General features: G+C 38.0%; 1 protein-coding gene across 1 annotated transcript in view; it reads left to right on the top strand.

Moving 5' to 3' along the window:
- Positions 1–25718, top strand: part of SLC16A2 (solute carrier family 16 member 2) — a 748609-nt gene that overhangs the window by 576200 nt on the left and 146691 nt on the right. The window lies entirely within an intron of this gene.

Raw genomic sequence — 25718 nt, 5'->3', positions numbered from 1 at the left:
ACAAAGTAAATGTGTAGGTAGCTGTCGCACATGCTTGTACACTATTTATATACACCTGACAACACTGACTATTAGATGATTAACACATGAAAAGAAAAGTACACTATACACAGAGGTGAGATTAGGTGATCTTGCACATAAGCAAGTGATTGGAATTGCAATTGAATGAGAATTTATTAATTTTAGTATGCAATAAATAGAATTACTGTATGGAATAAAAAAGGAAAAGAAAGAGCCTAACAATTATAGTTTTGATGCATCCAGATTTATGTCTGCATTAATGAGTATTATTTTAGTTGTATAAAAGCTATTTATACATACCACACAGACTCATAATATACAAATTCAAGGAATGTTGAGAAACCAGTGACAAAGAGCACCAAAAGAATTTAAGAAAAATAACAGCTAGTCACTAAGACAAAAAAGGAACACCACAGTCCTAATTCTACATTAGCAGAAAGCTGGCCTGCCAAATGAAGGTCACTCTTCTTACATCAAAACATAGAATCGATGCTAGATGACAAACTATTGGGGAATGTTTATTATACAACGACCCCCCCCCCCATTAATATTCCAAAATGTGCACGCTGATTGGTCAGCGTGCCTATTGTAAATCAGACTTATACTAATGGAAAAAGGTCCGGTCGCCCAGACTTTTTTCTATTAGTATGTCTTTTTTGTGTGTGTGTGTGTGTTGGACAGCAACGGAGAACAGAAGAGCTCTGTTGCTGTTATCTCGCTATGTTAAACGAGTTTAACATAGCGAGATATCTTAAAAAAAAAAAAAAAACGGAGATCTTCCTTTCTCCGTTGCTTTTTTTTAAGCTGTCTCACTATGTTAAACTCATTTAACATAGCGAGACAGCTTTAAAAAAAGCAACGGAGAAAGAAATATCTCCATTGCTTTTTTTTAAAGATATCTCGCTATGTTAAACTCTTTTGACATAGCAAGACACCTTTTAAAAAGCAACAGAGATCTTCCTTTCTCTGTTGCTTGCACACACAGCTCTGATGTACTGCGTAACCATACGCATGCGCAGTACATCAGAACTGCCACAGAATACTGGACAACTGCGGAAGGGCAGCAAGGAGGCATTATACAATGCCATTATTTAAGAAAAGTAAGTTTTTTTTTATTAAATAATGTCATTGTATAATAGCAGTAACCCACTTCTGGGTGTGGGTAATGCTGGATTTACCTACGGTTGTCTTTGTTTGGCCACTCGGGCTTCACCGTCGTGACCAAACCACACCAACCGTGGGTAAATCCAGCATTACCCACACCCAGGCGTGGGTTACTGCTTAAATGTCACCCTCAAAACAGTTTTACTGGTGTCTTTAAAAGTACTTTATAACTCTGAAGTCTGTGTATTTGATTTTTTTCTTTATTATGAACAATAGATTCTGTTTTCATTTGTATATTTTGAGTAAGAACTGCCTCAGCTTATTGTTAGTTTTAAGCTGAATGAACCATAAGAAATATTTTCAGATGGGATAAATGTAGTGAATATTGTACATATCTCTCAAATTCTTTGCTCGGTTATTCTGATCAAAGGCAAAATAATAGGAGGACAAAGGCTCCAAATCAGGGTCAATTTCTAAATGTTCCTGTAATTCACTTAGGAAGTTTATATACTAACAGGTTGTGTATCAGCATGCATTTTCTGAAACATAAGAGATAAAACAGTAATGTCTAGTATTATTGACTGAGTTTAATGCTCATTGACTGGTCAGAAAAAGACATACATTTTATGAAGGACAGGTCAAACATATTAGGCAAAATAAAGGTAATTTCACAAAACATTTGAGATGTAATTAAGCTTAAATACATAACCATCTTTACTAATGACTGCAAGTTTGGCACTGTCATTAACTTCCTAGTTGTTTGCCATATCCTAAAAGAGAGTCTAAACTGCAATAGTACCTGGTACCATGAGCATGAGTTTATAGTACTCATTGAAAAACAAAAACACATCTAATACAATTCCCTCTTAGCCATGTATGTATCTAAACATATCACCAACTAGAAGGACTATAAGGGCTCCTAACCAAGAAAATGACTTCCTTAAGATATGCAGAACAACTAAGATCCCGGTCACATCACATCATCTCCAGCAGGCTTTTCCACAGTGACATCTGCCTGGCCTGCAGAGCTGTGAAATAGCCAGCCCTGCTTAATCTCCAACACCAAAAAATAAAAATACTGTGAATTCCCACCCTAAGGACCTAAACCTATATCACAATAAAAATAGGATCTCTTGTCATGATAGATATCTGTCCCAAAGGATCCCCTACCTATGGAACATGCTCCCACCATACATTAAACAATGTAGCTCCCTAACTCTATTTAAAACCAACCTTACGAAGTGGATGGGGATCTGTAACTTCATCCATGGGCTGCGTAGTTAGGCCTTATAGTTACAGAAAATAAATATTAATATTTGCATTGGCTAGGCTGCTAATTGGCCTACTAGACCAAGTCTGTCTATCATTTAGACAGAAAGGTGGAAAATAGATAAGTAAGTAGTGAGATAAAACTGATACATAGACTGTGTAGACATGAGGTGATGTAAGGAAAAGGAAAGCATTAGGATAGTTTGGAAGGGATAAGGTGGAAGACAGTAAGAGAGAAAAAATAACCAGTGATGGCTGATAGGTATAGATTTAGATATAGATAGATACAGACAGATAGAGTTAAAAATCAAACATCACGTTCATATATAATAACTCTGCAATAAGGAACATTCCTTAGATCAAGAAATAAATGATTTTAAAGTTGTAAACAAATTTCATATGGATATTAATGAATTCCTAGAGTACAACTCATGATCCAGTAAGTAAAACTAAGCATATTTTGAAGCATGTTAATGAACATAGGAACATTATTTTAGTTATCATAAGAACTCCTATCTGGTAGCAATAGGTACTACTGAAATGCCTTAGGGAGCCAATTATGTAACTGTTTAGTGTCATACATAATCCAAAGCAACTGTGCATTAGCTCATCTCCTAGCAAGATAATGTATAATACACAGAGATAAATTCAGAGCAACTCGACGAATGCATCTTTAAAGGCTAGCCTTTCAAATATTTTATAGTGTGGTATATTTTAATTTGACTGCAACTGATTAACAGAAGAAAATGGTCTTTTTTTCCATGTCAGACAAGCAGATCTCATCTGCATGAATGCTTTGCAAACAGAATCGTATTCAAATAATTTTGATCAACCTCTTCTTCTATAGCTGCTCTTTACATGTCTGATGTAATCACAGAAACAGCTTGTTCTGTTCTTTTAATTACTCAGCATATATTCTCATCCTTGCCTGAGGGGACCTTTTCCCTTTGTGTTTCAAGCCTGATATGCATGACATCTGTAGACATGACTGCTTCAATTGTCTGTTTATTTATTTTATTTTATTTTATTTTATTTTATATACTTTTGTTTACCAGGAAGTTCCAGCTGGGCTGTCATATCTCCTTTTCAGTGAAGGCACAGATGAATGTCTTCTGCTGTCTCCACTGACACACCATGCAACTGGACAAACTCTAATGTACATTCTAAAGCAGAATCTTCTCACATTGAAGGAAGTGAATCTTTAGCGCTGTCTGGCTGTCTTGTACATTGATCTCATTATGGTCAGCGTAGAGGGAAATTTCCAGCATGAGTTTGAGGTTGGAGATTAGCTTTTGCAGAACAATCTTAGCCAAGCCAAAGGGCACCTCTTTTTTTCCTTTCTTTTTGTACCTGCATAAGCAAATACACAGAAACACACGTACGCGTGCCCACACACACACACACACACACACACACACACACACACACTACACTTTTGTGAATGCAAGACATTGTAATGTGTTTATTGGTACCTTTTCCAGCAGGCCACCTAGCAAATGAAGTAGTCTCCAAATTCAGGTCAGTGGCATCACAAGTGAAATTCCACTTTTTGCTCTGGAGGCCTGGGTTAGATACCAACTGGATCAAGATGTTTTGGAATAGGGTATTTGCAAGTGGTCAAAGAGCCCATGTGTTGGTGGTAACACATTTCATGTTGTATAGGCTAGCAATATATACAGAGTATTGGATGGAAGGCAAAAGTGGGAGGTAAACTACCACCAAATGTAGACTGTATTATCAAGCAGATTACAGCACTGTAATGCAAGAATTTTAATCATGGAATTGAAAATCAGGAATGTTTAACCTAAATATAATAGGTAGTTGGAACGTATTTTATAAGAAGTTTGAAGAGATCACAAATAAGTATAAATCAAATAGTAAAGAACATTCATCCAAAATAACAGACACACCTTCATGGTGATACACCTGAAGAAGCTAACTGTGAAAGCGCTTGTGTGTGCCATTAAAGTAGTTTGCCTTTGGAAAGAAGCTGGAGCCTTGTCTTTGCTTTTTATTATTATTTTTTAGTTGTTTTTTCTGCTACATACTTTAAGCAAAGATACCTGGTTGGTGTTGGGCTGTTTTTTTCATATTGTTATTTATAAAAGGTTTCAAGTTAAAAAAAATCAGTACTGGTTCATTTGTAGAAGATTCCCAAATGATCATAACGATGTGAAGTATCTTAACCTCAAAACTTTCCTAAAGGGAAATAAAATCAGAAGAGTCAAGACCGATGAGTTTAGTATGGCTACATTCACACAGAAAAATAAGAATGCTTTGTTCCATAATGGCTAAGGTCTTTGCCTCCCATGCGCAAGGTACAAGGTTCAAAGCTTGGTTGGCATAAAGATTAAGGACTTTGTCTTCCATGTACAAGGTACAATATTTGATCTTGAATTCTAGATGATGTCTGTGTGGAGTTTGCATGTTCTCCTTCCAACCCATGCCAGGGACTCCAGCTAATGGTGTGAGGGGTCTCTGTGTCCCTATTGGCTAGTGTGTACCCACTATAAATCCTAGCAGTCATGTGTCAGTGAGCTACTGGCCAGATGGTGTTTGGTTGCCCAGCTTTTGTCACTTGGGATAGCACTGATAAGCAAAAGCAGGGCATAAAACCAATTTCTCTGCCAGACATGAACTAAGGCTTGCTAATTTCAGTATAGATTTGCTAAAAGGATGCAGCTTGAAAGTAGATGACATGATTTTAAAGACTAGGCTGGGCATCCTCTGTTTCCAGGAAAGAAGATGGAAGAGCAGTGCAGCAAAGCCACTTGGCTTGGGAACCATTCTCTACTGTTTGGGGGAGGGACTAAAAACGGTGCAGGAATTGTGGTGATAGAGAGGGGATTCAGAAGACAGTGAGGGATGTTGTCAGAATTAGCAACAGACTCATGGCAATCAGACTCCAGTGTAAGGACAGAGAACGATTCATAATCTTACTATATTCCACCACACCAGGGTTGTGATAGCAAAAAAAAGAGTTAATTTAAGCAGCAGTTGTAGGACCTGCAAGATTAAGGCAGGACAATTTGAGTTGGTATCTCTGTCCATGTGGGTAAGGAACAGGAATAAAAATAGAGTCCATTTTAAACTTCTGTCTGGCAAATGGCTTGATGGTGACCAACACATGGTCATGGTTCACCAAGCGACAGTGACAAGGTCACATATGAGAGTGGCCAACATGCAGCTGAAGTAGAATTCCTCAAAGTTAGAAAAGGGCACTGGGGTAGAATCAGTGATTGCAAATTTATCCCCAGTTTACCCACAGCATAAACTACTAATTGCAACAATTGGCTGCACACAGTGGTCAGAGAAAGCTTTAAGGTCAACAGGGACTAGGCTGAAGACCTGGATGTTAACAGGAGAGAAAGAACAAGAGCTCAAGGAAATACTCAGGGCTCTGTCACCCAAGAATGAAGAGGTGGAGTTGAGGAAGAATGACAGGACCTTAAAACAGTATGTGTGAGGACTATAAAACGCATGTGCTACCAAGCCATGTAAATAAACAAGATAGATAAGGAAAACTGTTAGTGGAATGCAAATGTTTAGGAAGTCATCAAAGGAAAAAACAAATTCAGGAAAAAAGTGGGAGACTGCAAAGACAGACCAGGCTAAGAAGGAATACTGGTTAGCTAACAAAGAAGTTAAGAAAACAGCTGCAGTGGCAAAGAACAATCTTCACAGGCACTCAGCCATGATCTGGAAAGTAACACAAGGAAATTCAGTCAGGTTACAAGTCAACGACAGAAAGATAAAGAAGATAATCATGAGACACCCTTTATAATGGATGCCAGCAACAGAAAATCAACGGCAGATGGAAGGATTACTTCCAGCAGCTTCTGAATGAAGAAAAACTCACAGAAGCTATACAGCACCAGATGCAGCTTATGATGAAAGAAGAGGAGCCCACCATAGAAGAAGTAAGAACAACACTAAAGAAAATGAAGTCAGGGAAAGCAGCATGTTCAGATTAGGTAATTGCAGATATGATCAAGATGTTGACTGATTTATTTGCAAAATGGCTCCTGCCAGTATTCATAGCAATATAGCGAGATAGGTATATCCCAGATGATTGTCGAATAAACATTTTTATGCCTGTGTACAAGAACAAAGGGGACATCCACAACTGCAGACAGTACAGAGGTATGAAACTGCCATCACACTACATGAAAGTGAATGATAAATATGACAAGTAGTAGAAAGTAACATGGCAGATGAGCAGCTCTGATTCAAATCAAGATACAACAGAACCAACTCGATGTTTGCAATGAGGCAGTCAGGAAGAAGCTAGAGATGAGGAAAGAGTTCAACTAAGCAGCCTTAGACTTAGAGAAAATATTTGACAAGGTGCCAAGAAAGCTGATTTGGGCAGTCCTGTAATGGTTTAATGTCCCAGAACTATGGATAGAATGAGTGCAGGATATGTACAAGGACCCAATGACCCAAGTACAAACAGTGTTCGGTCTCACGGAGGGGTTCCCAGGAGGAGTGGGGGTGCACCAAGGTTCAGCTCTGAGCCCACTGCTGTTCATACTAGTAATGCACTATATTAGCAAACAGGTCAGAGGGGACAGATCAGCAAAGCTGCTGTATGCAGACAGTGTGGCATTACAGGCAGACTCTGAACAAAACTTCAGCAAATGATAAGGGAATGGAATCCAAAACTGGAGGCACATGGAATTAAACAAGTTACAGTTAAGACAGTTATAATAGCAGCAAATGGAAGAAATCAGAAGAAGGTGAATATTGAGATAGAGGGGAAAATAGTGCAACAAGTTAACAATTTCATGTACCTGGAAAATAGTGTAACAATTGAACAGCTTCAGGTACTTTGGAGGGGTGATTGAGGAGAAGGGAAGTCTGAAAGATGAGGTCAATACTAGAAATGAGAGGGGCTGCAGCCAACTGGCGTAGAGTGTCAGTGTTAGTGGATGACAGAAGAATGACAAAGAACCTGAAAATTAAGGTGCAGAAAACAGTGGTGTAAGCAGTTTGTTTGGATGATACAAAAACGTAGGCAGTGAAGGCAGAGCAGTTTAGGAAGCTAGAGATAATGGAAATGAAGTGCCTAAGAGAGTGTTGTAGAATCTACACTGTAGCACGCACTAAGAAATGAGGGCATGAGAATAGACACCCTAGTAGCTCCAATTGCAGAGAAGGTCAAAGATCAGAGTGCTGTTGTTCAGTCACATGTGCAGGAAAGCAGAATACAATCTGGTGCAAAGGATTCGAGGCAGATAGGAAGAAGATAAGAGGCAATGGGATTATCCAGCAAAGAGGATGACTGTCAAAGAAGGTAGGAGAGTGTCAATAAACTGAGAGAGATGGCAACAGTTAATGAGGTATCCAACCCCATCAACAAATGGGAAAAAGGAAGTTGATAATAATGATTTCTTCAAGCAATTTTCAGACAGACTTTTCATTTGGGCTAGCGATAACAATTACATTTACCATAAGCAAGTATCTTGTTATGAGGTTTGGCTCATGGAACATGGAATTCCCATACTTCATGCATAATAACCTTGTCAAGATTCTCTGAGTTATGGGGACAACAGTTTTTTTTGTGCAGTTATGGCACAGGTAAAGCTGTGTCACCTAGGGAAGTGAACCATTTTGACAGGCATTATATCAATGGAAAACAATACAATTTTTTCTGAAATGCATTTAATATATCCACAGTCTGTGCAGCAGATTTTTCCCATCTTTGTAGCACATGACTCAGCTTACTTTATGGTATAATATGTGTCTCCAAAACCAAGCATCTGCCACAGCCGTTGCTTTCATGAACAGTAATAGAAAACTATTCACTTTCTTATGATGACAACTGTGGGAAAAAGCTGCCATCTTCTCCTTAAGCTCATAACATTTTTTTAGCATTTTACATTTACTCTGCCATCCGGCTTCATTGTGGATAAGCAAGTATGCTTGGTTGATATATCTGAAAAAAAAATTAAAACACATGGTGCTGCAGACTGGAAGCTGAGTGTATGAAGTTTATAACTGATGCAGCAGATTCAGCTGTATTTTTAGCTCATCACTAAGTTTTACACACACTGTGCTCTGGCGTATAAGACAATATAGGGATTTCATTTGTGGAGTAACACCAGGCACATGATGAGGCAGGCACTGTATACCGTCTGCCATAGCAGCTAATGACCTACTCTTACTAAATATGAATGTCAGAAGCATTTCCAATAAAGTCCATGACCTTCACGCTAATCTATCCCTATGTTCCCCTGACATAATATTAGTAACTGAAACATGGCTTAAACCTGGCATTTCCAATAATGAAACGCTAGCACCTGGCTGTGATATCCTACATAATGATTGAACAGCTAAAAAAGGAGGTGGTGTAGCTATACTATTTAAAAATCTACTGAATGTAGAAAAGCTGGACATACAAACACCCATATTAGGCAATGTAGAAACTATAATTGCAAAACTAAAAATTTACCCCTGAAAAAGTATCTATATAATTGGTTGCTACATAGCACCCAGCAACAATATACCCACCCTAGAGACCCTACCTGACTGGGCCTCAGAGTTCCTCCAACATGAAACCTTCATCTTGGGCGACTTCTACATTGACTGGATAACTTGTAACCCAAGCTCTCCTAGCAACTTCATCAACCACCATGGATTTTCTCAGCTAATGCAGTCTCCTACTGGAACTGACAGATCTACCAAGAGACTAGATTCTGGCAAACAGACCAACTCTCATCTGTCAGTCAGGATGCCTCCCCGATAGTATAGGTGACCACTTACCAACATTTGTAATATGAAATCACACATATCAGGAAAAGCCCACTATCTACCAGGTAATAAGGAACAAGAAAAACGTCATCATATTGCTTTATTAATGCACTAAAACAATGCAACTGGACTCCTCTCAAGAATCTTAACCTGGACGAAGCTGTTCAGTACTTCAACTCTACCTTCCTAGATATCTTAAACTCCCAAGCTCCTACTATAGAACTATTAGAGTCAAGTCCACCTACGCTCCTTGAATGAGCAAGGGGACTAGATCCCTGCTGAAATCCAGAGATAATGCCTGGGATCAGTGGCACAAAACCAGATCCCATACAGATAAACAGGCATACCTTGAACTCTGTAACAAGTCAAAAAATGTGTTAAAATAGACAAAATTATCTACTGCTACAATATACAAACTAAATATCAAAATAACCCAAAAAATTCTGGACAGCCATTAACAACATTCTCCTTCCTGGAAAAGCTCGTACTCCCCCAACAACTATAATTGATACCTCACTCAATGCTGCCACCCTCTTCAATAAATTCTTCACTGAGTCCATTCTGGTCCTAGCTACTCTCAAAACTGTTCATCCTCCAACCCACCAACAAACTACTATGAGACAAACAATGACTTTAGCTTCTATCCTGTCTCTACTGACACTATTAAGATAGTTCTTAAGAAACTAAAACCCAGCACCCTAACCGCTGATAAACTTCCAGCTGAATTTTTGAAAATAGCCTCTGATGTCATTTCATACCCTATCTCCATACTTATTAACCATTCAGTATCTGAAAATCTAGTCCCTAAGATTTGGACAATTTCTTACATTATTCCACTCCACAAAGGGGGTAACTCTAAAGAGCTAACCAACTATCGGCCTATAGCAATACTATCACACCTGTCCAAAATACTGGAAGGGTGCATACACTCTTAAATCATGGACTACCTCACCACCCACAACCTTCTTACAGACGCTCAACATGGCTTTATGTTTTTCACCCATATATAGTAAACAATCACAGAAATAATGGCAACTATGTCTCAGTCTTTTGATATGGTTAACCACAACAAGCTCCTCAATTCCCTCTTAGAACTGAATCTTAGTAAACCCACCACAACCTGGTTTCAAAGCTATTTAACCGGTAGACAGCAGGCAGTACAGTGGAGGCAAGAACTCTCTCCTCTATTACCAGTTACACTGGGTGTTCCTCAAGGCTCCATCCTTGGTCCTTTACTTTTCTCTGTCTTCACTAACAACCTCCATACCTCTACTCTACATGCCTCAGTCATCCAGTACACTGATGACTCAGTGCTAATCTGTTTCTCTCCTTCCCTCCATGAACTACAACTACAAACACAGACCTCTTTCTTTTCAGTAGAAGAATGGCTTACCAACTGTCAACTAATAGTCAACCCCAATAAAGGCAAACTTCTAATATTCCACCTTACTAATCATTCCACTCCCATATCCATGTTTACTATCATTTATAATAATAAAACAACCATCTCTCCTGTCACTCACACCAAATTTCTGGGTGTCAAGATAGACTGCAACATGAAATTTGACACTCATATTTCACTCATCATAAAGAAAGTGCATACAAAATGGGGGGGGGGACTATATAAAAATAAACAATTCCTCACAAACAACACCAGGGCTAAAGCAGCGCAAACACATCTCATCTCTACACTTCTATATGCCTCCTGTATCCTCACCAATCTCAGAAAATCAGATTTAACTAAACTTGCTGCCTGCTAAAACAAAATTCGCCACCAGTAGTCCACATCAAACAATGCTCAGCCCTTAAACAACTTAACTGGCTCTGACTTCCCCATCTTCTCCTTTACAACCAGCTTATACTAACCCATAAGATTCATTACTACCCTGATAAAACCCCTGCATTACAAAACCTAATACACTGTTACTCCAGTACTAGGGTCCTGTGCTCCAACAGTAAGCCTCTCTTTCAAGTCACTAAAACCAACAGCACTGCTGGAGCCTCCCTCTATTCAAATGTTATAGCTAAGAAATGGAACACTTTTGCTGACTAATATAACAGCCACATAATCTGTTGCTCAGTTTAAAAAGTCACTAAAAACGCATCCATAAGCAAACTGGATCTGCAACTATGTCTCCCCAGGTTAATTTATTTCCAACTCCATCTGCTCACCCAGGATAAACTCTTCTCCTTCATTCCAAACAGTTGACTTCTTACTATCTTGCAAATCTCTTTCCACATACTTCTCTCCTCCTCTCATCAGTTACAGCTTCTTCTAGGTGTAGAGACTTGTGTACCTTATATTGATATATTACCATATCATGCAGAATGTTATTTGGGTAGGCCAGATTAAAGTGTTTAATTGATTTTGGTTGACATACCATCTTAACTATTACTATTGTAGTTTTGCTTTGATCTAAAATGTATAGTATTATTCTGTACTTTTGAAACTCTACTTGTTAATCTATGTTATATGTGGATCATACTTCTAGTTGATGTATAGTCTTGAGTAATTATCCTTGTTTATCTGATGTAAAATTGTATAGTGCTATTCTGTTGCCATGTAATTGTACTTGTTAATCTATATTATATGTGGAGCTTATCTTCCCGGGCCTCCTCTGAAAAAGGATTTGTCTCCATTCAGACTTTCTTGGTAACCAAGTATAAAATAAATAAATAATAATAAGGGCATGAGTGACTAGTGTTACTATTTCATTTTTTTATTATTATTAATTTATTTTTTAGTTATTTTTATTTCTATTTAAATTTGTTTAGCCAGAGTAGAGTATTGATCCAAAATAACTAATTTCAGGCTGTGCCTGGGTGTGACGAAAGAACACATCAGAGAATAAAAAAGACAAGAAAACATTTCAAGACAAAGGAATTCACTGTACAATTTGGCCATACTTACATATTCTTGAAATAGGTTGAACAATGACTGATGATAAAAGTAAAACCCTACAAGGAAGTGCATTAATTGAATTAGGAGTGCTGAATCACATTGGTGCCGGAGGATGGTGGTACAAGGGGCAGAGATGTAGGGCAGGTATCGATAAAAGAAAGGGGAGTGGGGAGTAGTGTATGGGTTACTAATGAGACAAGTAAGGTGAGAGGTGCAGAATAGTAAGCTCTTGCAGCAAGATGTTTAGGCAGAAGAGTGGAAGGTGAAAAGTCAAATGAAGGATAGTATGTGGAGTTAAGACGTATTAAAAAAAACACAGGCATTTAGCTTTCATTTTCAAATATTTTTAAGGGACTTCCTAAAGTTTAGGTAATTATCTCAGTCCCTTATGTCAGGGGATAGGAAATGCAAACCTTTGGGCTCTATAACTGAGGTTGCTGCATGTTTGGGTGGAGTCTGCTATGTGAATGGCAGCTGCATGTTGGCTGTAACCTGAGGATACACTAGCACTGCCTTATAGTGCAGCTGCAAGCCAATTAGTCGGAGGTATTTTGATTAGGGAGTTTGACCAAAAGTATGCTAAGAAAGAGTCCAGCTGTATTTTGGATGGGCAGCCAGTTGGATTTTTGCAGTAGAGTACAGTAGTGCTCATATCTAGGGGGTAGGTTTATAGAGCAGACGTTTTAGTTAGCTGTTACCTGTAGCTCTGTGATGTTTTTCTTGGAAGCACTAGTGATGATTTGCATACCATATTCTAACTGAGAGTGGCTTCTCTCCCTTCTGCGGAGAGAAAATGGGAGATGCGTTTTTTTTTTTTTTTGCTTGTTGTATGTAAAGTTGTAAAGCTGTCAAGCCAATCCCAGGTATTTGCTGCAAGAAGTGGTTGTTTTGGGGAGGTATTATTGCTTTGTGATTCAGTTGGATTGTATTTTGGCTTTTTAATGATGCCATAAAGCATAACCCTAGTTTTATATGGGTTACAGTTCATAGTTTAATAGCTTTATAGGTTAAGGTGAAGTTAGCTGGGGTCAAACCAGCCAATGAGAGAGAGGAGGTCTTGCTGAAGCAGTGATTTAATGTTTTTCCAGAAGTTTGATGTGTAGATGACATGTTATCTGCATGCATAAGAAGTGGTAGAGATGGGATGGAGTCAGGAAAATAGAAGTGGGAAGAAAATTGAGTCTTGGGAAACACCTTTGAGAAGGGGTTCTCAGATGAATGGGTAGAACTTAATTTGACTTTGAAAATTCAGTCAGAAAGAATGGTGAAGAACTACTGAGAAGCATTGCCACTAATTCCATATTTACTGAGGAGGGAGTGGCCAATGGTGTCAAAGGCCTTGAGATCTCTGAAGATAGCACTGATTAAAGGGTAAATTCCCCAATTCCTACTGTACTGCAATCTACAAACATGCTTTTGAATTTATGGACATAGTACTAAATAACAATTTTTTGTTCTGCAACGGGGAATTTTTCAAACAGAAAAGTGGAGTAGCAATGGGTGCACCGTGTGCTACGGCTTATGCGAATATAGTACTGCACAAATGGGAGTTGGATTATATACATACAACAAGTTGGAACAAATACATTAAGCACTACAGGAGGTTTCTGGATGACATTTGCATTTTTTGGGGAGGTTCCGAAAACCAGTTAAAGGAATTTATGCAACATTTAAATAATTCCACTGACTTTCTTTCATTCACATTTGATGTAAGCAACACAGAGTTACATTATTTAGATATCAAATTATGCAAGAACCCTGTAGGAACGGGATTAATATCCCGCATTTTTTGCAAACCTACTTATTCTAACAGCTTCTTGCATTTTGAGAGTGACATAAGGTTTTTTGTCATTGATAAAATACAGCAGGATCAAAGGGGGGGGGGATTGGGAAACTCTATTGGCCATTAGGGAACTTATTTGGCAGTTGCAGTTAAACGCAACAAGACATCCTGGTCTAAATGAGGGTACCAGTTTGGCACCAGTATTGAAAAAGAAAAGGAGCACACTTTGATGCCCGAGAATTGTTTTAAAGTTCACATTTACTTCATTTTCATTTTCATTCCCATTTTTATTTTTATTTTCACATTGCATATTTTGTTTTGTTAAAGGTTTTCAAATAGTTTTTTAGGATTTTAACATATGCATAACAAAAACAAAATAACGTATGGTGTTCCTGATAAAGGGTCCCATAAGAGCTGAAATATCAAATTTGTGTATGTCCATCCAGTAAGCTTTCAAATATTGTTTTTATATTTATGGTTAATCACATGTCAAGCTTATTGGAAAAGATGTCATTCAGCAAACATTAGTTAATTATTTTACCTTTTTAAGTATATTTAAATTGTCAGTAACATTTTCATATTTTTTAATTTAAGTTTTATGCATTTGATATTCTTAGAACAATTTATGATTAGCTGGTTTCTGAAAAGTATTAACAGCAGTCAAGTGAGTTTTTAAGAGCACATTTTTTCACAATGGATTTCATGGGGTTAAATGCTTTAGCTTGTAATGGATTAATTACATTATAATTACAGAGATGTATTAATTGAACATCCAATTGAGGCAATGTGCTTTTTATATAAAGGCTTGTCCCTTTTTTAATTCATTTACACTTGAGAAAGCCTGGTAAGACCAGGCGAAAGCGCTCGTGACTGAATTTGTTTTTGTTTGTCGTTGGAATAAACTGTTTTTTTTACATCGGATTCTGTGAAGAACATTTACATTCATACTATCAGCTAAGCAGCTTTTAAGGGATTGTTTCAGTTGGAATACAACCTTGACCTACAGAACTGTGTTGGAGTTACTGGTGCTCTTACTGCAGGACTTGGTGGGTCCTTCTCCGGTGTTTTTATTTGTGGCTCTGTTTTTCCTATTCACTGGTACTGAAGGATGGCGGAGGACCAATCGGATCCTGGGTTTGAGAGCACGCCTCTCCTGCTACAGCAGGAACCGGATGATGCGCCAGTAACTAGGCGCGAGTTCAATCAGGTACTTTCGCTTTTAACTCAGTTAAATCAGTCGTTGTCAACCATGAATGGAGTTAGCGGCTCCATTCCTTGTAATCAGCAACAAACAGTGGAAGTTTCTAACCGACGTGAACGGCAGAAGGAGCCGAAGGGCGCATCTGCAGTTAAGGACAAGGGAGCTACAAGCAAGTCAGGGGGGTCGCTACGTACGGGCAGTTGTGCGGATTTAAATGAGCAAGACCCAAACAAGAACAATGGTGGATTTAATTTTAAAGCATGGGCTGAGCAGGAGCAGCAATTAAAAGCAAGTACTGTGGATATTAATTTTGAGCATTTGGACAGTAAATTTGATGTGTTTAAGACTAAGCTTTATGCTTACAGAAACACTCAAATGGAAATCAATTATTTAAGAGAATGCATCAGAGTTGAAAGAATCCCCAAAGGTTTGCGTTGTTATCGATTTCCAAACAACGCGCACAGGGGTTCTGAACTTTATGAAAGACTTGTGGAACTTTTTAATAAAACGGGTCTAGAGATGCTACAAATGATGATTGATGATTATAAATGTAAATCCAATTGTATTTTAAACGAGCTTACTAAATTGGATGAGTTGATTACTGACAATGAAAAGTTTAAAGGGTACAAGAAAAAATATGATGATACTTTTGCTGAAGTTGACATGCATTGTTTCAAGGTATTGGACAGAAAGGCTAAAAAGTTAGATAGGGACCTTAATGAATATAGACAAGGCATGGCATATCCCACACCTTTTAAAGGAAGAGGAGCTGATGCAGAACACCATGAACGCAATGACTCTAGCAATTTTAATAGCAATTTTAATAGTAATTTTAATAACAATTTTAACATGCTTAATAATTTCAACCAGGATGAAGAAATGGCTATACATGACCCTCCTAGAAGGAGTGAGTGTTTGGCAAGGAGGGAAGGGTTTAACCAGCAACAGGGTTTTCAGGTTCCCCAGGGCAGACCGGGGGGAACTACGAGTTACCATCAGCAGCGGGCATGGGGGAGGGGGCGCAAGTAAGTGGTGCGCATAACGCTATTTTGGTTACCCCTAGCTCCATAACAGAAGAAGAAATACATGGTTGTAAAATTCTTAACAAGGATAATTTTTACATTTACAGTTATACTGATTTACCCATTTCTGATCATCATTTTGATTTATTTACTAAGGGTTTGCAGTTTGTTCCTAGTAAGCACAGTTACCTTCCCAATCTGTTGATAGAGCTTAAAAGTTTTATCAGAAACCTTAATTTAACTTTATTTTTCAAAAATCAGTTGTACACAGATACCCCTTTAGTGAGAAGTAGCACTTTCAATCCACCTACCCATCCTTCGTTAAAAATATTTGAGGAAATGGTGGAAAGGATTTGGAGGGAAAGTTTTAGGGGCAACAAGGGTCAAGCCTCTACTAACTTCCCGCGTATTTTTGAGGACATCATGCAGGACATCAAGAAAAAGTGCATAAGAGTAATGAAACCAGACAAGGGAGGGGGGATTGTACTAATGTTTCAGCATGACTATGAGAATTACTTGCAAAATTTGGTGCAAAATGATGAAATCTACGAACCAGTATCTCAAAATGAACTGAACATTTCGGTTGACAAAATAAAATATGGTCTATATGACCATTTGATGCAGGGTTGCATAGATGAAAAATTATACAACTACTTATTAGTACCTAAACCTAGAACCCCCACCTTATTTGGAATACCCAAGGTGCATAAAGACTTAGACCCACTAAAATTCCGGCCCATAGTTGCAGGAGCGGGCAGTACAACAGAACCATTAAGTATATTTATAGATCAGCATTTAAAGGAATACACATCTTCTTTACCATATGTCTGCAGGGATTCATGGGAATTTTTAAGTAATATACCCACCGACTTGGACAATTCCAATTTTTTGATGGTGACGGTGGATATAGTTGAACTTTTCCCAAGTATTCCCCACAATCAGGGCATGGAATGGTTTTCACAGATGATTGCCACTGAAACCAAACTAAGCAGCAGTACTATCAACTTAATTATTGAATTTATGGACATAGTACTAAGTAAGAATTTTTTGTTCTGCAACGGGGAATTTTTCAAACAGAAAAGTGGAGTAGCAATGGGTGCACCGTGTGCTACGGCTTATGCGAATATAGTACTACACAAATGGGAGTTGGATTATATACATACAACAAGTTGGAACAAATACATTAAGCACTACAGGAGGTTTCTGGATGACATTTGCATTTTTTGGGGAGGTTCCGAAAACCAGTTAAAGGAATTTATGCAACATTTAAATAATTCCACTGACTTTCTTTCATTCACATTTGAAGTAAGCAACACAGAGTTACATTATTTAGATATCAAATTATGCAAGAACCCTGTAGGAACGGGATTAATATCCCGCATTTTTCGCAAACCTACTTATTCTAAAAGCTTCTTGCATTTCGAGAGTGGGCACCCTTTAAAACAAAAAACGGGTATCATCAAGGGGCAGCTCATCAGGGCATCAAGAATATGTAGTACCAACTTGGTGTTCACACAAGAAATTGATTTTTTAAAAAAGTTATTTTTAGATAGAGGTTACCCTGAGCAGTTATTTCAAACTATCAAAGAAGAAATAATACTAAAAAGGGACCATGAGTATCCCCCACTACTAGGTACACGGGCTGAAATTTGTAAAAGGGACGTGGCTGGGGGTACAAATTTCACAAAACATTTTTTGTATACTTTTACTGAGGATTCGTCAATGATAGAGAGAACTATAAGGAACCTGTGGCCATTGGTAACCATGCAGGAAGAAATTTCAGGTTTTGTCCCCACAAAAATAGGGTTTGTTAAAAAAACTAACATCAATCTTAAGGGTTATTTGAAAGGAATTTAACAACTGAGTTAAATTCAAGCAATGGTAGTACTACTGGGCATAATGGAACATTTCAATGTGGAAAATGTAATCAATGTCAGTACATTCTACAAGGGGCTCAAGTGCACATTAGGGCAAGAAACATAACTTTATATGCCAAAGGGCATTTTACATGTAATACCACAGGTGTGGTTTATATTGGCCTATGTCAAGCTTGTCCGGCATTTTATGTCGGCAAAACTGACAGGGCTCTTAAACGCAGAATATACGAACATCAATACGATATTAACAAAGGCAAAAACACTAACGCCTTTTTTAGGCACTCGTTAACTTGCCCACAAATGGCCATAAGGTTTTTTGTCATTGATAAAATACAGCAGGATCAAAGGGGGGGGGGATTGGGAAACTCTATTGGCCATTAGGGAACTTATTTGGCAGTTGCAGTTAAACGCAACAAGACATCCTGGTCTAAATGAGGGTACAAGTTTGGCACCAGTATTGAAAAAGAAAAGGAGCACACTTTGATGCCCGAGAATTGTTTTAAAGTTCACATTTACTTCATTTTCATTTTCATTCCCATTTTTATTTTTATTTTCACATTGCATATTTTGTTTTGTTAAAGGTTTTCAAATAGTTTTTTAGGATTTTAACATATGCATAACAAAAACAAAATAACGTATGGTGTTCCTGATAAAGGGTCCCATAAGAGCTGAAATATCAAATTTGTGTATGTCCATCCAGTAAGCTTTCAAATATTGTTTTTATATTTATGGTTAATCACATGTCAAGCTTATTGGAAAAGATGTCATTCAGCAAACATTAGTTAATTATTTTACCTTTTTAAGTATATTTAAATTGTCAGTAACATTTTCATATTTTTTAATTTAAGTTTTATGCATTTGATATTCTTAGAACAATTTATGATTAGCTGGTTTCTGAAAAGTATTAACAGCAGTCAAGTGAGTTTTTAAGAGCACATTTTTTCACAATGGATTTCATGGGGTTAAATGCTTTAGCTTGTAATGGATTAATCACATTATAATTACAGAGATGTATTAATTGAACATCCAATTGAGGCAATGTGCTTTTTGTATAAAGGCTTGTCCCTTTTTTAATTCATTTACACTTGAGAAAGCCTGGTAAGACCAGGCGAAAGCGCTCGTGACTGAATTTGTTTTTGTTTGTCGTTGGAATAAACTGTTTTTTTTACATCGGATTCTGTGAAGAACATTTACATTCATACTATCAGCTAAGCAGCTTTTAAGGGATTGTTTCAGTTGGAATACAACCTTGACCTACAGAACTGTGTTGGAGTTACTGGTGCTCTTACTGCTGGACTTGGTGGGTCCTTCTCCGGTGTTTTTATTTGTGGCTCTGTTTTTTTCTATTCAAAGTTGTAAAGCTGTCAAGCCAATCCCAGGTATTTGCTGCAAGAAGTGGTTGTTTTGGGGAGGTATTATTGCTTTGTGAATCAGTTGGATTGTATTTTGGCTTTTTAATGATGCCATAAAGCATAACCCTAGTTTTATATGGGTTACAGTTCATAGTTTAATAGCTTTATAGGTTAAGGTGAAGTTAGCTGGGGTCAAACCAGCCAATGAGAGAGAGGAGGTCTTGCTGAAGCAGTGATTTAATGTTTTTCCAGAAGTTTGATGTGTAGATGACATGTTATCTGCATGCATAAGAAGTGGTAGAGATGGGATGGAGTCAGGAAAATAGAAGTGGGAAGAAAATTGAGTCTTGGGAAACACCTTTGAGAAGGGGTTCTCAGATGAATGGGTAGAACTTAATTTGACTTTGAAAATTCAGTCAGAAAGAATGGTGAAGAACTACTGAGAAGCATTGCCACTAATTCCATATTTACTGAGGAGGGAGTGGCCACTGGTGTCAAAGGCCTTGAGATCTCTGAAGATAGCACTGATTAAAGGGTAAATTCCCCAATTCCTACTGTACTGCAATCTACAAACATGCTTTAACTGTGAATTTACCCTTTTCCCCACTGTAGTGTGATCTTGGAGTTGGTAAATATAATTTGAAGGGAGTGGGGTGATTCGGTGGGGGGGGGGGGGGGCTTGCTTCCCTGAAAAAAAATGTATTTTTTTTTTTTACATTTGAGATTTTTGGAAACTCCAGCATATGGTCTTGACCATATGAATTTCAAGTTTATGAAACATTAAGACATATACCAATTTGTACACGGATATATGTTAAAGTTGTGCTTTAGTGGGTAGCATATAAAATCAGGGCAAGCTTTAATAAACCAGAGATGAAGGTTAACTGAACCTGGTGGGGTGTCTTCTGAGATCTTAGTAATACCCTGTTTAATGTGTTTTTTTCTAATATGTTTCAGCTGGAATGATGGGAGAAGTTGTTGTGGTCTTGATTCTGTTAAGTCATTTAAGGATTTTAAATGGCAGTCTGGTAAATTCTCATAAGGAAATTCCATGGAGAAAGGCAGTAATTTGCTGACACAGTCTAAGTCCAGTCCATTCAGCTACAAAATAAAAACAATCTTTTGAAAAAAAATTTCACCTGTTACGTCTCCTTCTAAAGGACTTAGTCCTAGTAATTTCTCACAAAAGCACTTGTTAAAAAAAAAATGACATAAAGACATCATTCTGTACCGTTGGTGTTATTGTCTGACTCGTGCACAGGAGGTAACTTTGCCTCCACAATTTTTATTCATTCAGAAACATCCATCATAAAGAACTGCTACTCCCCTGGTTGATATGACAGATAAGAATTTAATTAGTAAATGCTAATGTGGTTTCTGCTTTTATCATCTCTCTTCTTTGGCTGCTGCCATGCACTCCTTTACCCATCTCCTTTATCTGTAAAAGTGGGTAACATTGGTAAAAATCTGCTTGTTATCCTAAATATTGCCCTGCTTCTTTTCTCAAATGTTAAGATTCAAAAATGGAAAGGGGTTTTGGGACGAGACCACCTTCCTGGTTTCCAAATAGAAAATAAACAAACAAGTAGAAGGTTTCTTCCTATTTGCTAATATTCACAAAAGCCAGAGTGATGATGGCAAAGCTTTCTCTTGACCAGTGCAGTTGCTGGGTACCCCTGTCTATTTATAGCACAGACTATGGATTTTGTGATGGGAGTATTAGACCCCACTGTAAAACTGGAGTCAGAGTTTGAGTGAGCAGTCTTAAAGTGCTTTCTGAAATTATACTGCTTCAATACATTGATGGTTTTACTACATAAATGGACTGGCTTTGCAAAGGCATAAATAAACAAGCACTTCTCAGTCTAGGCACTGTACAGCTGTCTGTTTTTATTCAACTTTTCTTTTCTTTACAGTAGGCAGCCACATTTTGCTTCCTGTTTTACTCTAGATAAGTTAGCTGATGAACACACAGACTGTTCATAGCACTCAAAATGTTCTTATGCTTAAACTCATGCCTGAGGTGGGGGTGGAATGCAAATGTATAGACATGTAAATATTGTATTAACTAGTCGAAATTACAGTGCATGCACTGTTAAAGTGCAGTTTTCACACGTGAGGTACACGCTATTACAATGCATATACACTATTACAATGAACAGGGAGAACCCATGTTGCGTGTACAGTAAAGAGGTATTTTTTTTAACTGGACTTATTCATTCTGACTAAAGCATGTACCATAGTACAGTTCTAATTTAAACTTCATATCCCTGCATTTCTCTGTTAAGGATTGTTATGTAAAAATGAACATCAGTACAGTACTATATTTAATAACCTCTTACTCAAATCAAAATAACGAGAAAGCTTTTTTTTAAATAGGTACTGCTCAATAAATAAAAGAAGTGATTTGTATTAAATGTACCATAGTATAAGCAGAATGATAACATTTCCTACATACTCATTCACAGCACGCAGGAGTCCTTCATTGGTATCTTAGCTAACCATACATTATGCAGACTTACAGCACACAAAGCAGTTTGCTTTTCTCAGTATAGACCTCCTTTCTTTACACGTTAAATGGTTGTTTATATGTGGAGCTTTTCTCCCCGGGCCTCTACTGAAAAAGGAAATATGTCCAGCTGGACTAGCCCGGTCAACAAATGTAAAATAAAATAAAATAAATAAATAAATAATATTGCCAACAAGCAATTAGTCCAAGCTAAATTTACAACTCCCCTGACAAATGTTAATTATGTGAAAACAACTTTAATGCAGATTTGAAAAGGAGTATGACATACACATAAACAAAACACAGGAACACGCATGAATAAAACTATTAAATAAATTATCTGTATGGTTCAAGGCTACAGAGCACCTTCCGAGAACAGGCAGTGAATGGTTATGTTTTTCTGAGCATTCACTTCCTAACATTTTGGTTAGCAATAATTATTGGGTGACGCAAAAACATAAATGTAATGCAGCCTCACATTTATGCCTTTGTGACACCCAGTAATTATTGCTACATTTAACTAACCTATACAGTGGAATACTGCAATGACTATACCAATGCAGGTCAACGCATCTGTTAATTAAATAGCGGCATTTGGCAGCTCTCCAGCTAAGCTAGCTAAAACAGCCCAACTGGGCAGCGCATAACCATTATCAGCCACCTACCCAGACATAGCAGATCTGATTACCTACCTTTCAGCTGTTATTGATTTTTGCAACATCTCCCTGATTTTGCCTCATATTTTTATCCCACTCCTCATAATTTTTCAAATTTTTCTCATAATCACTAATTACAAAAATTTAACTTTCTTCCTCACCTATGATAACTGGACAACAAACTGCCTGTCAATATTTTGGATAGCGAAACGAATTACTGTAACTATACAGTCTGCATATACCTCAGCATCGCCCCCCCGTGCACATTTTTTACATGGGTTGAGGAGTCACATCAACACCAGCTGGAGCTATTGTTAATACCCCCAGGTGGCTCATCCTGCAGTACTTGTTCTTCAAGCACGGCTTGTAAAAATAAGTAATAGTTAATGAACAAACCCAGCACTCTATAGACATGTGCCACTTTCACATTTTTGTCATGAGTATGATAAACAAAAACACAACAAATAAATAATAACACAAAGCCAGCACTCTAATGTACCACTTTCAACAGATCCCAGCAGTTTTGCAAATGTTAATATCTCTACAATATTTACTGTTTTTTTCTTTTTCTGGACTGACACATCTTGTTTTAGCTTGCTAGCCAACTTGCACAATAGTCACTCCATTCTTCTTTTTAATTTCCACATTCATTATGGGTACATGCAGTATTGCGTCAGTATCCTACTAATTGAGTTGCTAAAACCACATAAGTGTAACAAAGTGGCTTCAGCATTTAAGTATGGGATCTCACTTCCTGCTTGCTGGCAAACTGTTTTCTTATTGGTCTGTTTTGATCAAGACAAGCTTCACAGGAAGTCTCTTACTCTCTCTCTCTCTCTCTCTGTCTCTGTAATTGAGCTACTGAAAGAGTAGAAATTGGAACCATCAAAGGTTAACTGATTGCAGCAGAGCAGAAGCTCTTTTGAACGCTGAAAATAGAGCACTCTGACAAAAAGTATGTAGAGTATTTACTATAATCAGCTCCACTATACTAGAGGGGTAAAGCAGGAGTGGCCTTAGGTCAACTGGTGCCCTAGACAAAAGAGTTCCATGGTGCCCAAATCCTGGTCTACCTATACCAAATAAATACTGGAAAAGTGCCCTAGGCGGCCGCCTAGTTGGCCTACGCCTAAGGCCGGCTATGGGGTAAAGCCATAATCGTGATCCAGTTACCCTCCTCAGTGCATAATATGTCTGTGAATTTTGCCCATAGTCAGGGCAATTAGCAAGTTATGTCTACTGTTCTGGTTTAACAGAAATTCTGTCTGTGTACATATATTCAGTTTTCAATTTATCATGAACAGGACTAAAATGATATAGTGGGTTTAGTCTAATGTAATACTTGTAGCAATGCAATTAACATGAAAGGAGTTTATAGGCTGGCTTACTGCATATTTTCACAGTATGAAAGCTCACTATGATGTATTTCATGCTTTAAATCTCAGACCCGTGCATTTGAGATTGTTTCATACTTTACTGCATGGTTTTCAATTTCATGGTTAGAATGTAAAGGCTGCAGCATGGGGGCAAAGCTCCCCACACTGTGGAATGTAGGGGGCTTACCCCTTGCAAAAACATGACCTCAGAACACACATTCAGGGTTCAAATTTCAAAATTCAGCTGAAGAGACATTCTCTGTTTGGACTTCTGTCGCACCTCATAGCATACAAACGTTTCTACCCAACAAAGCCATTTAGATGGGAAAAAAATAGAAATTAAAAAAATGAGAAAAAAAATCCTTATCTCAGTCTTTTCAGCATCTGGACCTTATGTATACTCATGTGGACATAATCAGCACCAGAATAATATATTGTACATTATTAAAACATCTTACCTACATAGACAAGGCAGTATCTCAAGGCACATTTCAGACAAGCAATTCATAAATGACCGAGGTACTGTGTACCAGAGACAATATGGTGGCTGAAGTGCTAGAAAATCAACATATACACAGTTCATAAAGATAAACAACATAACACTGGTATGATGTATGTCATATGCTTGGAGATGTGACACTTAAAGGGGGACTGGGGTGTGCCCTGCTGATACATGTTCCATATGGCTGCACTCCTCACCATGTACTGCTGCTGCCCTGTAAGTCAGTGGAGTTTTATGACATGTTCCCATATCATCAACACAGGCATATTGGTCAGCTCAACACACTCCCCTCCGCAATCCTCTAGCCAAACAGTCTGCAGAACTGTGCTGGATACATGGCAGGTCTCTGTATTCATCAGTATGTGAGCTGTGTTTGAGTTGAGGTTAGTGAACATAGTTGAGGTTTCAGACAATGAACATTTTGGTGGCATGTACATGCACACATAATGGGCCCTTTTACTTTAATTAGCAGTACTGCAGAAGTGGCTTAGAAGGGCTGCCATTAGCTTGTAGAATCAGTCAGCCAACATACACTGCTTCCTTTTCCTGGATTCCGTCAGCTGTGCTGAACCAGGCAGTGTCACTGTATACTTCATCTGCTGAAGATGTTTCACTGGCACAGTGAGGTGGTTTGCTGATTCTGTTGCCCCCTCCTTTCCACAACAGGTGTACATATGATATCTGCAATACATGGCAGCTGGATCCATCCTGTGTTGAAAAATGTTACTGATCCATAGTGGTCTGCATTGCTAAATATATGGGGTCAATGGAAGACTGTGCTGCACAAGTCTAATACTTTTGAGTCATTTGTAACCTAGTAATTGGGTTTCCTGACATACAGTTTCCATGTGCATTGTTCTGTGTTGCCCTCTAGATGGTTCCCAAGTGAAATGATGGCAGTTGAAATTCAAAGTGCCAACACACCTGAAAAAAAATTCCTGGAGAAGAGCAAATCTAGAACATCGCTCTTCTCCTTTAAACTTCTTTCTTGCAGGGAGCAAGTCCCAATCCACTCAATGATGTGGGGGGTCAAGCCCCTATACCCCCAAACTTATATATAACAATGCAGAGATTACCAGACTTTGGAGAAAAGGGTGGGATGAGTAAATTTGCCTGGGTCCTATGTTACCATTTTATTTGTTTTTTTTCTGCTGAATATCTACTTATGTTTTATTTTTCATACTCAGGTTAGCTGTCTCAATGGCCCATGATAGCATGCTGATGTAGTACGGTTTCACAAAGATTATAAATGAATTGATTGCTGTATCACTCCAGACTGTCTGAACTGTTCATTTATATCTAGAGCAAATAACATTTTCTGCAGGGGGTGTTCTGCTTGTTATATTCAAACTGCATGCTGCTACACTACTGAAAAAAATGTATCCCATTGC

Source organism: Protopterus annectens, chromosome 15.part0 (genome assembly GCF_019279795.1).
Source record: "Protopterus annectens isolate FY-2018-M chromosome 15.part0, PAN1.0, whole genome shotgun sequence".
Classification (NCBI taxonomy): Eukaryota; Metazoa; Chordata; order Ceratodontiformes; family Protopteridae; genus Protopterus; species Protopterus annectens.
Note: the sequence above shows the minus strand (reverse complement) of the source record. Positions and strands in the feature narration are given on the sequence as shown.